This window comes from Ictidomys tridecemlineatus, chromosome 10 (genome assembly GCF_052094955.1).
Source record: "Ictidomys tridecemlineatus isolate mIctTri1 chromosome 10, mIctTri1.hap1, whole genome shotgun sequence".
In the NCBI taxonomy this organism is placed as follows: Eukaryota; Metazoa; Chordata; class Mammalia; order Rodentia; family Sciuridae; genus Ictidomys; species Ictidomys tridecemlineatus.
In genome coordinates, this window is record NC_135486.1 from 12258506 (window position 1) to 12273540 (window position 15035).

The 15035-nt window shown below is 45.3% G+C and overlaps 1 long non-coding RNA gene across 1 annotated transcript; it reads left to right on the plus strand.

The window, feature by feature from the left end:
• Nucleotides 1–780: 780 nt before the first annotated feature.
• LOC144367129 (uncharacterized) lies at nucleotides 781–12867 on the plus strand. The gene is made up of 3 exons (XR_013426403.1): nucleotides 781–1765; nucleotides 10987–11100; nucleotides 12333–12867. It is a non-coding gene; the product is annotated as an uncharacterized LOC144367129 (long non-coding RNA).
• Nucleotides 12868–15035: the final 2168 nt, after the last annotated feature.

The window sequence follows — 15035 nt, forward strand, 5'->3', positions numbered from 1 at the left end:
GATAAGAGAAACTGAGGTATTTTCAGGAACATCACGATCAACAAATTGTCCACTGTCTGCTTTTACAAAGTCTTGGTCCACACCACGGGGGTGGCACCTGGACATCCCTGTCATTGCCTGAAGGAGGACTCAGCCATTGTCCTGACTCACTCCATCTTGCCTTTCTGACTTACTCTTTCTCCAAGTCATTCTCTCCCGCAGTCTCCTTGGAGTCCATAACAATAGGTCTGACGATAAATGGATGGTTGTGACAAGAGTCAGAACCCTCCCCAGGCAGGACCAGCTTTCTTGTGGCTGACAAGGCCTCACAGGCCAATCCTGAGATAATGATCAACAAACTCAGGCGGATGGAGGCTGTTGGACTTTGCCTACTTCTTTCTCCCCCACTCTCCTTTCCTCCCTGTGTAATCCTGAAGCTCTAGTCAGTCCTTGAAGCTAGGACTGAGGACGCTTAGTCCCTCTGGTCCTTCCCATTATGGCTCTACTCAGTAAATTCCTACTCCACCATCACTTTTCCACTTGGTTTGGGGGCAAGTGACCAAGCCTGACTCAGGCTGCTGCTCCCAGCCTAGGTCTCGGTAGTCCTGGCAGGGACTCTCTGAGATGGTTCTGTTCCTCCTAGGACACCCAGGCTGTCCAACACTTCATTTGAATCCTGGGTGGAGGCGGCCAGGCCGCACAGCTCTGACAATCCACACATCTGTAGAGTTGGCACCCCCTGGACGCTGCCCAAGGCCATGGCTCGCACTTTCCTGCGAGGCAGGCCGAGTCTGCCTGGACCTGCGTGAGCCACAGCCAGGGCCGCAGAGCGGGTGCCACCCTGGAGGTCAGGAGCACAGTCCCAGGGCAGCACCAAGGGGCAAATGCTGAAGTCCACAGAGCGTCTCTGGAAACCGTGCCTCGTGCCTCGGGTGGTGCTCCGGGAGGGAGGGGCCGCTGAAGATTTTGAAATATCTTCAAGGTCTTTCTCTCATTGTCTTGATGAAGGGCTCCCTTCTGTCCAGGGTAATCTCATCCTTGGTTTATTCTCCCAAATAGGCTTTTCCTAATTTTTTTTTCATTCTGCTGCCTTTTAATTATGAGTTCCCTTCTTTAAATAATTTCTGTCTTCTCTAAATTTACTCAATGCTGTTAAAGTATCAGAGAAGCTCCTTTAATGTTTTACTGCTCAGGAATTTCTTCTGTCAGATATCCTGGTTTGTCACTCTTAACCCCCACCTTCCCCCAAATCCTAGACACAGACGCAATTCTGCCAAGCTCCTTGCAACTACATGACCAGGATGACCCCTGCCCCAGATTCCAGTGCCGTGTTCTTCATTTCTGTCTGAGACTGCAACAGCATAGCCTTCACTGTCTGTATTTCTAACCAGCGTTCTGGTCATGGCCACTTCAGTAACCGCTAAGAAGATTCAGGCTTTCCCGACAGCTCTCCCTCCTCCTAGGCCCTCACGGTAATCACTCTTAATGCTCCATTTATGGCAATCTAGACCTTTTCAAGCCTGGTCCACAAATCTTCCAGCTTCTACCTCTTAGTCAGCTCCAAAGCCACTGCTACATTTTCAGGTATTTGTTATAGCCACAGCTCCACTTCCCAGTACCACTTTTCTGTCTTAATCCATTTTCTGTTGCTATAATAGAATGCCACAGGCTGGGTAAGTTATAAACAATAAAGTTTATTTGGCTCACTTTCCTGGAGACTGGGAAGTCCAAGATCAAGATCACATCTGGCAAGGGCCTTCCTGCTGCTCCGTTACACAGCAAAAGAGTAAGTGGTTTCACTTTCCATTACTATCCCAGCGGCAAGCAAATTTCACCATGCGTTTTAGAAGGGGCTGTTCACCATAGTGGAGACTGACAAGTCCCCAGGTCTGCAGGGTGGGCTGGCACACAAGTCCCAGGAGAGCCACTAGTATAGTTCTAGTCTGAGACCAAAGGCCTGAGAAGTGGAAGAGCTGGGGGTGAAGTTCCAGACTAAAAGCCAGTAGACGTGAGACCCAGGAAGGGGTCATGTTTCAGTCCAAGTTCAAAGTTAAGGAAAAGCTGACTTCCCAGCTTGAGACAGGAGGGTCCCCGTTTTATTTGGGGAAGAATCAGGCCTTCAACTCATTGGATGAGGCCCCCACTGTAGGCAGAGCAACCGCTTTACTCAGTCTACGGATGTAAATGTCAGTGTCATCCAAAAGCCCAGAACCACCCAGCAAGGTTGACCGAGTATCGGGATACCCCATGACCCAGGTGAGTTGACACACCAAATCAACCTGATGAGATTAGGTTGGTATTTATCTGAACTGCCACTGGTTTAAGTTGTTAATTGAAATCCCTACAACACCACTAAGACAGCACTGATAAAGGTCACTGAGATAAACCCGATGGTAACATGTAGTTAATGGTGAAAGACTGAAAGTCTTCCCCCTGCGCCCAGGAACAAGGCAAGCATGTTCACTTGTGCCACTTGTATTCAGCAGTGGAGGTAGACAGCTAAAGGAAATAAAGGGCATTTGGATTGGAAAGGAGAAAGAAAAGCTATCTCTATTTTCAGATAACATGATGATCTATAAATGAAATCCTATGAAACTCACACACACACACACACACACACACACACACACCATATTAGAACTAAAAAACAAGTTTTTACAAGGTCGAGGTTTCATCCATAAACAAAAATCAATTATACTTCTAACTAGCAAGGAATAATCTGAAAAGTGGATTTAGGAACTCAATTTCATTTGTTTACAGCATCAAAAATAGTAAACCACAGAGGAACAAATGTAAGAAGTCCGAGATGTATGTACTTAAAACTACAAAACATTGCTCCAACACAAGAACAAATCAGACCGTTCACATTTTCAGATTTCAAAACTTCCTACAAAGTATAGTAATCAAAACTCTGTGGTTACTTGTGTAAGGACAATGTAAAACAATCGCATAGACACGATGGCACAGGAATAAACCCGTCCATTTAGGGTCAATCAGTTTTTGACAAGATGCCAAGATGATTCATAGGGAAGTATCTTTTCAACAAATAGTTCTGGGACAAGTGGACAGACAGGCGCAAAAGAATGACGTTAGACCCAACCTCTCACCATATGTAAAATTCAAAATGGGTCAAAGACCTGATTCAAAAGCCAAAACTATAAAAACTCTTAGAAAACAACACAGACATAAATCCTGGTGATCTTGGCTCTAGTAATTATTCCTGGATATGATACCAAAAACACAGGCAACAAAAGCCAAAACAGGACTTTTCAAAAGAAAAAATATATAAATGAAACTTCATCTAGCATAATTACTTTTGTGCTTCAAAGGATAACAAGAAAAAAAGTGAAAAAGACAATGCACAGAATAAGAGAAAAAAATTGCAAATTAGATATATGATGAAGAACTTACGTCTAAAACATTTCTGGATAACAAAAAGACAAATAGCCAATTTTAAAATGGGCAAGGGATCTGAATAGATGTTGCTCCAAAGAAGACAAACAAAATGGCCAATTAAATGCATGAGAAGCTACTAATATCATTAGCCATCAGGGAAATTCAAAGGAAAACCATAACGTAAGACTTCATTTCACACCCACTAGCAGGGCTATAATAAAGAAGACAGATAAAAACAAGTATTTAGAGGATAGGAAAGGTAGCAGAATACAACAGTTACTAATAGGGCATCATGTAAAATCGTGCATGTGTAACCGACGTGATTCTGCAATCTGGGGTAAAAATTTGGAGTTCATAACCCACTTGAATCTAATGTTGAAATATGATATGTCAAGAGCTGTGTAATGTTGTGAACAACCAATAAAAATAAATAAATAAATAAACAAGTATTGATGAGGATGCAGAAAATCAGAACCCTCAGAGACCCGTGAGGAGAATGTGAAATGATGTTCCACTTTGAAAACTAGTTTGAATAAATACAGAATTACCACAGGACACAGTAATTCTTCTTTGAGTATACATACTCAAGGGAAATGAAAGGTTATGTCCTTACAAAAACGTGTATATGAATATTCATGAAAGCATTATTCATAGTAACCAAAAAATAGAAACAGCCCAAGTGACCCACGGCTCTTGATGTATGATAGAGACAAAATGTGCTTTATCCATACAATGAAATACTATTTAGCCATAAAAATGGATGAAATACTGACTCATGACTACTAAAGGGAAAGAAGCCAGACCACACATTGGATTTATAGGAATATTCAGAATAGGCAAATCCATAGAAATAGAAAATAGATTAATGAATGCCAGCAGCTGTAGGGAGAGAAGACTGGGGAGAGATTACAAATTGTTGTGGAGTCTCTCTTTGGGGTGATGAAAATGTTACATGTTGTGAATAAATTCAAAGCCACTGAATTGTACATAGTGAATTTTAGAGCACATGAATTAGGACTCAGAGTTCTTTTGGGCTTTTTGTTTGGTTGTTGTTTGTTTTGTACCAGAGCATTTAAACACTGAACCACATCCCCAGACCACCCCCCCCAGTTTTTAGGTTGTCATTCTTTTTTTTATTTATTCTAATTTGTTATATATGACAGCAGAATGCATTTCAATTCATATTACATGTATAGAGCACAATTTTTCATGTCTGGCTGTACACGTGTCTTCATACGTGTACTTGGGGTAAGGATGTCCATCTCACTCCACCATCTTTCCTACCCCTTGCCCCCTCGGTCCCCCTCCCTCCCCTTTGCCCTACCTAAAGTTCCTACATTCCTCCCATGCTCCACACCCCACATCCCCATTTTGAATCAGCATTCTTATATCAGAGAAAACATTCAGCACTTGTTTTTTGGGGATTGGCTTACTTCACTTAACATTACATTTTCCAGCTCCATCCATTTACCTGCAAATGCCATGATTTGATTCTCCTTTAATGCTGAATAATGTTCCATTGTATATATAAACCACATTTTCTTGATCCATTCATCTAGAGAAGGGCATCTAGGTTGGTTCCACAGTTTAGCTATCGTGAACTGTGCTGCTATAAACACTGATGTGGCTGTGTCCCTGTAGTGTGTTGTTTTTAAGTCCTTTGAGTACAGACTGAGGAGTGGGATAGTCCAACCCTTTTTTGTATTTTACTTAGAAACAGGGTCTCACTGTTGCTTAGCGCCTTGCTAACTTGGTGAGGCTGGCTTTGAACTTGTGATCCTTCTGCCTCAGCCTCCCAAGCTGCTGGGATTTCAGGCGTGCTCCACCACACCAGGCTAGGACTCAGTTTTTTTAAAAAAAAAAAGTTAATAAAAAACAACCTTTTGATGAAAGCAAAAGCCCACATCTGGTCAAACAGGGAAGTGTAGTAAGATTGACTTTGCAGACTCCAGAAGAGGCTTTGGGCAGAGATATACGGACCATTAGGCCCACTGTCCAGTTTTCTGACTTAGTGGATCTATGGAAGGACAAGGATCTTCAAATTCTTGTAGCTCCATGAGTGTCTCCATGCCCTCTCCTCACTCTACCCTAAAACGTGGCTAAGACTGAACCTCGATTTCTTTAGGTCCCTGGTTTTGATGTTCAGGACTTCCCAGTTGTTAGAAGACAATGTCAGACATCAGGATCAGGAAACCCGGATGCCACTCATCTTTACTCATTTGTACACCAAGTTTTATCTTCTACACTCTAAGAGCAATGGCCACCCGCTTCTCATGGTTCATGAAGAATGCTTATGAAGTGTGTTATCACTGATGCTTCTTTTCCAGAACTCAGGCCGACATCTCCACCATGTCGCACATGTAGAGGAATTTCAAAGATGTTATTTATTTTCCCTTCACTCCATCAATTTATGTGCAAACCCCCAGACCTTTAGGAATAAATAGCTTTCTCTAGTAGTAGCTTTGAAATGTGTATAAACAAATAAATATCATTTAGATAAGGCCTAGTGTTGATTCGTCCAAAAGAAAATAAGATTTTGAATGAAAATTAGGAATCTCCTTCATCACCGAATGGCATTATGTAAGTGTGTTCTCGCAGCCTCAGTCTTGGCCAGCGTTAGAACACAAACTCTCTGGGGTTGTCCTGAGAACAGTGGGTCCCAGAAAAAGAAGAATGACTTGTGACAAGAACCCTGAGGAGAGCCTCAGTCTGTTTCCATGATTTATGATCCTGCCTCAGTAATGACTCCCACATTTGGTTCAGACCACAAGAGGCCGATCTGACACGGTAGCAGAAAGATGGGCAGCCGCCGTCCCGCACTATCTTGGGCTCACAAGCCACACTGAGCTCATGAATCACCTTCCTTCCCTGCAAAGTTCTCAGCTGCTTCATTCCAGGAGACGAGTTTCCATCTGTGGCCGGGAACCAGGGCCAGGTTAGGTAAGACCTGAGTTGGCTCCAACTTCCAAGGACAGTCAACCTCAAGGAAGCCTGCTGCATACCTTCCCAGGACTACAGGGTTGATTTTTAAAAAAGGGCCAGTGTTCCCAAGAAAAACCCCTTCAGATCCATGAGTGGCTACTGACCATTTCTAATAAAACAACTGCTAATACACCTGGGTTTGGGGAGATGGGCAGAAACCAAGATTCACTATGAAGGTGACCTGTGAAATTCACTAACCACCTGTGGAAAACAGTAGGTAGGTCAGTGTGGAATGGCCTGCCAGAGGGAAAGGAGGGGGTGACTGACCCCTGGAGGTCTCTATCTGCGTACTGCAGGTCCCGGTGTTGGGGAACTGGGTGTAACACTCTTCTGCCCCTTATCCCAGGAGCAGTGGTGCCGGGGAGTGTTCCAGCAATGAGCACACGCCTTCGCCCATGCGCACCCTAGGCCTTGGCCTTCCTGGCCTGGCTCATCAGCTTTTCCTGCCTTTCCCTTCTCTCCTCTCCAGTCATTCTAACCACGCCGGTCAGCCCCGAGTTCCTTGGGATGGGTTCTTTGGTTTTGTTTGTTTGTTTGTCTGTTTAGTCTTTTTATGCGCCTGTTGGTCAAAACTCGACCCTGGATTAACATAAATGCCTTCTCTGTTTACTTTGGTGAGATATCATTTACTATGGGGGGAAAATATTGCATGCCATACAAACTGGTGCTCCTAAAAACTGACAGTCCCCACACTCAGCTGTATTCTCAGCACAGCTGACAATCATATTCATCTCTGTCCCATTCTTACACCCTCTACTTAGGATGTTCCCACTCTCCCCTAGTCCCTTGCTTCTCCTCCACTCCTACAATGCCCCACCAGACAGTCAGGGGAAGTGGGGATCACTCTACTCTGTGTTGGTATAACAAAATCCCTGAGACTGGGTACTTTATAAAGGAAAGAGGTTTTTGGTTCCTAGTTTCAGAGGCCCAAAAGCATGATAGTGGCATCAGCTTCTGTGAAGAGCCTCGGGGTGGATATGGAAGAAGTGAGTGGGGCAGGGAAGTAAGAGATCAGGTTGAGAAAGCCAAACCCTCTTTATAACAACCTGCTCTCAAGATAACCCAACCAATCTTTCAAGTTGGGCACTAATCTCCGCCAAAGGTGGTACCCAGTGATCCACTAGCACCCCCTCCTCGTAAGGTTCCATTGACTTTCAGTACCATCACATGGGACCATGCCTCCAGCACAAGAACCTTGAGGGACAAAGCACGGCACTCTCCCTATTCTGCAGCTAAAGAAACTGAAGCCTTGGGCTGAGGCTGGGACTCGGCGATAGGGCACTCGCCCGGCAAGTGTGAGGTGCTGGGTTCGATCCTCAGAATCACATAAAAATAAATAAATAAAGATATTTAAAAAAAGAAAGAAAGAAACCGAAGCCTAGAGAGGCTAAGACTGGACCGAGTGTATAAAGTTTTAAATCAGGGATTCAATAGAGGCCGATTAATTCTAAAACCAATGCTCTGAACCACCATGAGACACCGGCTTCCTGACCAAGCCCTGGCTGCTGCCTGTAAATATCTCTGTGTATCACCTCCATCCCCAGCAAGAAAGTCTCAGGTGAGATTGTTGTTTCTTCTCCACGTGATTAAATGGCCTCTTAATTGGATTTCCTTTCTCCAGGACCAACCCTTTGGGTTTGTTATCTATACCATCACCAGCTTCCTGGTTCTCAGAACTAGATTTAATCGCGTGAGGCCCCTGCTAAGAATACCTCAGAGGCTCTCTGCCCTCCCTCTTGCAGCCTGCCCCCCACCACCTTTGCACGCACAGCTGCCTGGAGGGCCCCTACCCTGCCGCCTTCTGGCTGATTCAGCTCAGGCGCCAGCTCCAGGAATGTGCCCACCCTCCCCCATCTGGAGAGGATGTCACCTGGGGTCCCGTATTCCATGCCGGCCTTTTCAAAAACTCACCCTGCTACATGGTAAAAGGCTGTTTACTGCCTGCCTCCCAGGAGGGGAGAAGCTCAGGGTTCAGGAGGCATGACTCATCTGGAGACCCCATTTACTAGGCCTTAGTTGAATCCAGGAATCTCAATTTTAGAGGTCCCCCAAGCGGTTCTGGTGCTGATGGTTCTGAGTTTCTACTTTAAAACAGTACACATGAGCTCCATGATGCCAGGGGGATGTTCTCAGATAGCTGCGCTTGCCTTGCGGCACCCCTGCTAGAGTCAATAAATGTTCTCTTCAACAAAGAGTTGTTAAAGGTTCGTCATGGGCCAGGAACACCCAGGATCTAGGACAGAGACACAATTTTCAGTTTCACAGAGCATACAAGGGCCCTGTTTGTGGACTGAATGAAGGAGGATAATTGAACCAGGTGAACCTTAAAAATCATTTGTTAAATGTGCTTTGTGCCCCCAAAGTTCCTGTGTCAGTGGCTCAGTTCCCAGGTGACAATGTGGGAGATGGTGAGACCTTTAAGAGGTGGGGCCGAGGGGCATGCCCTTAGGTGACTGGCCTTGGAAGCTGGTCTCCTGGAGGAGTTGTGGTCAGGGCGAGCCCAACCCTTGAATCACCCCCGGGTACCCAGCCTTGCCACAGGATCTCTTCCCCGCTCCAGGCTCCTGCCATGATGTGGTCACCATTGGCCCCTCAGCGGCCAAGTGGGACTGCCTGATCTTGGACTTTCAGCCCCTAAAACTGTGAGTTCAATAAACTTCTTTTCTTTCTTTAAAAAAAAAAATCACTTCTGTTAAATCTTATAAATAAATGTGACTCTTTGAGGAAGTAACTGAAGTTTGGTCACAGGATTGCTGTGAAACACTGAATGTGGTTTTGAGAGTATGGGCTTGGAATACCTGGAATTGATTCCTAGCTCAAAAACTGAGGACTGGGTGATCTCTGAACCTCAGCCTTCTCAACATAGACAGGGTTTAAGCAATCCACGTTCATTTTACTCGTGATTATTGAGCTTTTATATGCTGAGAATTAGGTACTGGGGATATGCAGTGAACCTAGGCAAGTCCCTATGGCCATGCAGCTTACCTTCTGTTCTAGTAGGGGAGACCCACAAATGAACACACGCGCCACATATTTTAAAGGTATGGCGTCTTCAGAAGGAAACAGGCATGTTGAGACTACCACTGTAGGGAGTGATGTGTTAGTCCACTTTCTGTTGCTGTCACAGAATACCTCAGACTGGACAATTTGTTAGGAAAGAAGTTTATTTGGCTCCTGGTTCTGGAGGCCAGAAGTCCGAGATCAGGCTGCCACATCGGGCAAGGCCTCGTGCTGCCTGATAATGTGGTAGGTGGGCAAGTGACCACACGCAAGAGAGGTGAAAATAAAGGTCACGCCATAACAACCATTGTCAAAGAAACAAACCCAGCCCTACGATGGAGATATTGATCCATTCATTAGGACAATGCCCCCATGACCTGGTCACCACCTTCAATACCACTGCATTGGGAATTAGGATTCCAACATAGGAACTTTTGGGGGGACACATTCAAATCATACCAGTGGTAAGGGGACAATTTAGACAGTATGGTCAGAAAAGACCACTCCAGGAAGTGACATTAACTTGAACAGAGGTCTGAAGACTAAGAAGAAACCCATCCTATGGTGAAGTGGAAGAAGAGTTTTCCAGACAGGGCAAACAGCAGGTGCAAAGGCCCTGAGATTAGCTTGTCTGAGGAAGACAGAAGGCTTCCAGTAGCCACCATGAAGTGATCACCAGAGGTGGCAGGACACAGGAGTGTGTGGTGGTGGGCAGAACTAGACGGTACCAGGCTTTCTCGATAACAGCAGGGAGGTGGGTTATTATTCTAAAGACCCATGAAGCCACTGATGCCATCTTGCACTGAGCAGCTGTGTGATATTCTGAAGGCATACAGAAGAGAAGCGTTCAAGGAGGACATGACCAACTGTCCAATGCCACCAAAATACTAAGCCTGGAGGAATATGTAGTGATGTGCGAGCAAGATTTGCCAACGTGAAGGTGGATGGTGACCTTAAGGGAGGGGTGTAGGGACAGGAACTTGATTATAGGGTGGGAGAACTTAGGCCTCTCACTGCAGAGATTTTGCTGTGAGTAGGCACAAAACTATGGTGGTCACTGTGTTTTCAGTGGCCAGCCACTGGAACCGATGGCACAGGGGAACGGCATGTATCAAGTGCAGGGTACGGATCCTGTAGCAGATTGAACATTCAGCTGTCTGTACTTATTTCCTATCCCTCGACCTTTCCACCTCTATTTTAAATTCATTTTTACCTAAAAATATATTCAAACTAGGATGGTCTTATTCAAGTCCTGGGAACGTACAGGGTGCCTGAGAGTTACCCACAGTTAGGAATGATTCCATCTCTGGTGAGCACAGATGAAAGTTTCTTTTCCAGGAATTGTAAATGGAAGGGCTTTGTGTTTTAAGTGGCCTGTCAGAGTGCATTTGGTGCTGGCAGGATGATATCGGATGGCAGCTCGTTTGTGCCAGTACCAGATACCAGGCACTGATGCTGTCCCCCCCCCCCCCCGCTGTGCCACCTTGGTCCCACCTTAGCTCCATCACAGTCCGAGGTGGGAGCAGGACTCTTGTTTCCAGGCAGGTTTGCTGGCACTTCCTGTGACAATTTGGGAGGTGGTGTTTGTGGGTGTGTGATTTGTTTGGTGTTTTGGTCTTTTGTTTGCAGAATGTCTGCCAAATAGACGCGTTTCCTCAGGCTCACTATTTACCAGCACTTAAATGGCCACAGATTCGCTCCAGGGATTAAACAGTGATGCTCTGTGGACAAACCACAACAAAGGTAAGCCACCCTAGGCTTCACAGAGGGCTGGACCGTTTTGTCCTTAAGTCACTGTCATTTCAAGCCCTGGCACATGAGCTACTTTTCAGTTTGTCCCCAGTTGGTTAGCCGCAGTTCTGGAAAGAGAACATTCCTGCTTATCTTCAGGCAACGGGGTCTGAATTCCCTTCCTGCCAGTTGAAAGGCAGCACCCTGAAGCTTTTCTTGGGGCTGTCTCTCAAAGCCCTCCCTTGTCCTCTCTCCAGCACAGTCTCCCTTTCCAAAGCCATTTGGTGCCTGTCATATGTCCCTATGTGTTTGTGACTTCAGTCAATTATCCTTGTGCATTGCCATGTGGTTCTGGTGTTTGTGTCTTATTTGGCCAACTGTCCTTGTGAGCTCCTTAAACTTTTCTGAATTCCCTTCAGTTGAGGGTATAGTACAGACCGTGAATACTTTAAAATCCATCTTAAGGATTGCTTACACTCAAAGATCTTAGCGTTTCACCCGGGAGGCAAGAAATAATACCCAAGTGCAATCGTTCAGTAAAGCAACCGTAATCCTGTGCCAAACGAGGCCCAGGAAGCACCATGATGAGAACGTCAAAGCAGAGACAGTCACCAAGCTGAGTCAGTCGGAGACTGACCTGGCCTGTAGCACTTGCTATTTGTCCTGGAGAGTAAGTCCGCAGCTGTTTCAAAGTGGCCTGGTTTCACAGAGGAATCCCCCCAGCACAGTAGCGTCCTGGGGGCCTTTGCGCACTGATAATCTCTGCTTCCCAAAAGGGATTTGCTGTGCAGAAAAGCCCCGCTCCTGGGCCCTAGAAATACCGCAGCACAGTTTACTTCTGTCCTCCTTTCCTAATCTCCAAAGCCCTTTCTTTCATCGCCGTTTCTCTCAACCTCTGTTTCTATGAAAAGGTTCGTCTTTATGGTTCAGCTCTCTAAAAGAAAGCGCCCATCGCAGGAGAATGGCACGGCCAGGGTGCCTGCGCCCTCCCGCGCTGCGTCGGGAGCTGCTCCAGTGCTTTTAATCCTGCCGCTGTCAAGCTCCATTAGGAGGTTTGAGCATCAGCCTCCTACCTTGGGGGCCTGGCCTCCCATCCTCCCGCCCTGAAACCAGGGCGGTGTTTGAGATCCGTGATCGGGAAGGAGGAGGGATTGGGTAAGCAAAGAGCCTGGTCCTGACTCACTCCCCCCGGCGACCCCGTCACCTTTCCCGCGTTACCTGGGCATTTACCCTCCCACCTGCAGGCACTGCCATTAGCGGCAGCCCTCGGAGCGCGCCACGTGCTGGTGTCCACACAGTGATTTCAAAACAGCAGAGGAGCAAGACTCAGCAAAGGATCTCCTCTTTGTGGGAACGCAAAACGCTGCGGGAGGAGGCGAACCCCACGCCACCCAAGTAAGCAAAGTCACTCAGATCAACCTGAGGATCCCAGGGTGGCTGAGGCAACTGCTGGACAGCCCTCACCCCTGGCCCAGGCAACAACTGGACTCTTGGTAGTGACTTTCTACCTGAGTGACTCACCTTTCCCTGCATTTGATACAAAGTAGAAACCAGCTCTACAGGCTCTGAAGGGATGTTGGATTCTCTAGCTGAAGTTCACACCTTCGTCCAGGCAGCAGAAGTATCAAGTGCTCAGCTGCGCAGGTTGCGGTTTGGGATCTAAAGCCAGAAAGTGTGTGTGTGTGTGTGCTCTTTTCTTAAAATTTTTGTTGTGTGTAAAAGAGCACTCTTTTGTGTAAAAGAGCTTTTTAATTAAAACTCTTTTCTTGTGTTAAAAAAGCCCTGATTTGCATTTAGCAACTCTTGAAAATTACATGAATAACAATAAATAGATGGAATATCAAGCTCGGTGCTGGGGGTTGGGGGTGTTGCTCAGAGAGAACACTGGCCGAGCAAGCATAAGACTCTGGGTTGGATCCCCAGCACTGCAAAAATGGCGGGGGGGGGGGGGGGGGGTGGTGGTGGTGGTGGTGGTGGGGTAAATAAATAAATAAATAAATGCTGGTAGAAAAACAACAAAAAAGTCAAGACCACATTGTTGATCCTTACTATTGTTTTTCCACAGCTTAAATGTAAAGGCTTTTTATTTAGAAAAGCTCAAAATTTACAAGATGCAAGTTTCTTTGCCAAGCTATATATCTAGTATGGAATTTAATTTATTTACTTAACAAATTTTATTTAACTTGGAATTAAAATGAATTCACAAAACATCAAGTCATGTTTTGGTGCCTATAATGAGTTTTAATGATCACCAACTTGACACTATTTTTAAAAAAAATAGTTACTTGTGCTTCATTTGTCGGGCTGAAGCAAAGATTTTTCTAGAATCAGGTGCATAATCAGTTGACAAATGTATTCTGTGTGAAGGCTTAAGACAAGTTTGCACAGAATGACCTGGGAACAGAGAAGGGACATGCATTTATGAGGTAACAGGCCTTGAAAAGCCACAAATGTGAGCTTGGACGTGAAGCATCCAACTAAGGACTGAAGAAGCAGACACTGTCCCAGACAACAGGGAGCAAATCACTTCTGGTGCCCTCAGCTAGCAAAACTGAACCAAGTACAAGGATTTATGGCTCTTCTCTAGGTGGTGATTTCAACACTGAAAGCAACTGGAAAGAAATTTGCAGGAGGAAACAGGGCAGTCGGCTCTAAAGGCATGAAATATAAGACAACAACTTATGTGGCGGATTTTAAACTAAACTTGCAGTAGGGGACAGGAAGAAACTATTGACTCAAGGCGCCCACTTCAGGCTGAATAAATAATGCTTGGACTCGGGCCATTCCATCAAACTAGGCACTGCTCAAACAGGTTTTAGGATGCTCCCTTCAGTATGCCCCTCCATCATCATGCAGTTGGCTCATTGGTTAAAGAAAAAAAAATGAAAAAAATTCTCTCCCTTTCGCCCATTCACCTGTTTATAGACATGCTATTATGTTGCATTGGTAAAGGGTGTAAAGGGCAAATATTGCATCCCTGACATCAAAGAGAGATCACAGTGCCCACAACAAAGAGGTCTATTTAGAACTTTTTGCATAATCTCAAATTAACCACCTTACACTTTATCCTCCTGTATAAAATGGGCTAATAATCTCAGTTCTCATAGACCAAAGATCCCAACCATGTGAATTAGTTGCTGAATATGATGTTGTGTTGAGAAAAATAAATATGTCAACGAATTGCCTGTTTGAGGTGGCTAAAGAGCAGACCAAAGTCAACTAATGCTATTTCTTTAAATCATTCTCCTTTTTTTTTTAAGAGAGAGTGAGAGAGGAGAGAGAGAGAGAGAGAGAGAATTTTAAATATTTATTTTTTTAGTTCTCGGCGGACACAACATCTTTGTTGGTATGTGGTGCTGAGGATCGAACCCGGGCCGCACGCATGCCAGGCGAGCGCGCTACCGCTTGAGCCACATCCCCAGCCCCTAAATCATTCTCCTTTGATTTAGTTTCACAACAGTTGTAGGAACCACTTAAGGGGCTTACAAATCTGCATAAGAAATTGCTTGTTCTTCATTTACTGAATTACTCTATAGCTCTTCTGTGACTTTTCTGTTCCAGAACTCATTCATCCTTAAATATCTTCTGGTGGCTCGTGCCAAAATGGAAATTGAATGTCAACTTTGCTTTATATGGAAATAGATTCCCTGAAGCTTTTTGGTCCTGGGTGGTATTTTGTCCAGTGTGGGCACTGACATGATGTCCCCACATGGCCACACATCAATTTACTTTACCATCAATTTGCTGTGTCTGTTACATTAACTCAATCATGAGAAAGTAGTTCAACATATTGGGTTTTGTTGCTGTTGTAGTTCTTGTTGTTTTGAGATGTGGCCTTGCTACATTGCCAAGGTGGACCCCAAATTCCTGGACTCCAGGGAATCCTCCTGCTTCGGTGGCCCATGTGATGAGATCTGGCAGTATTGGTCTTTGGTGAGTAATATTCA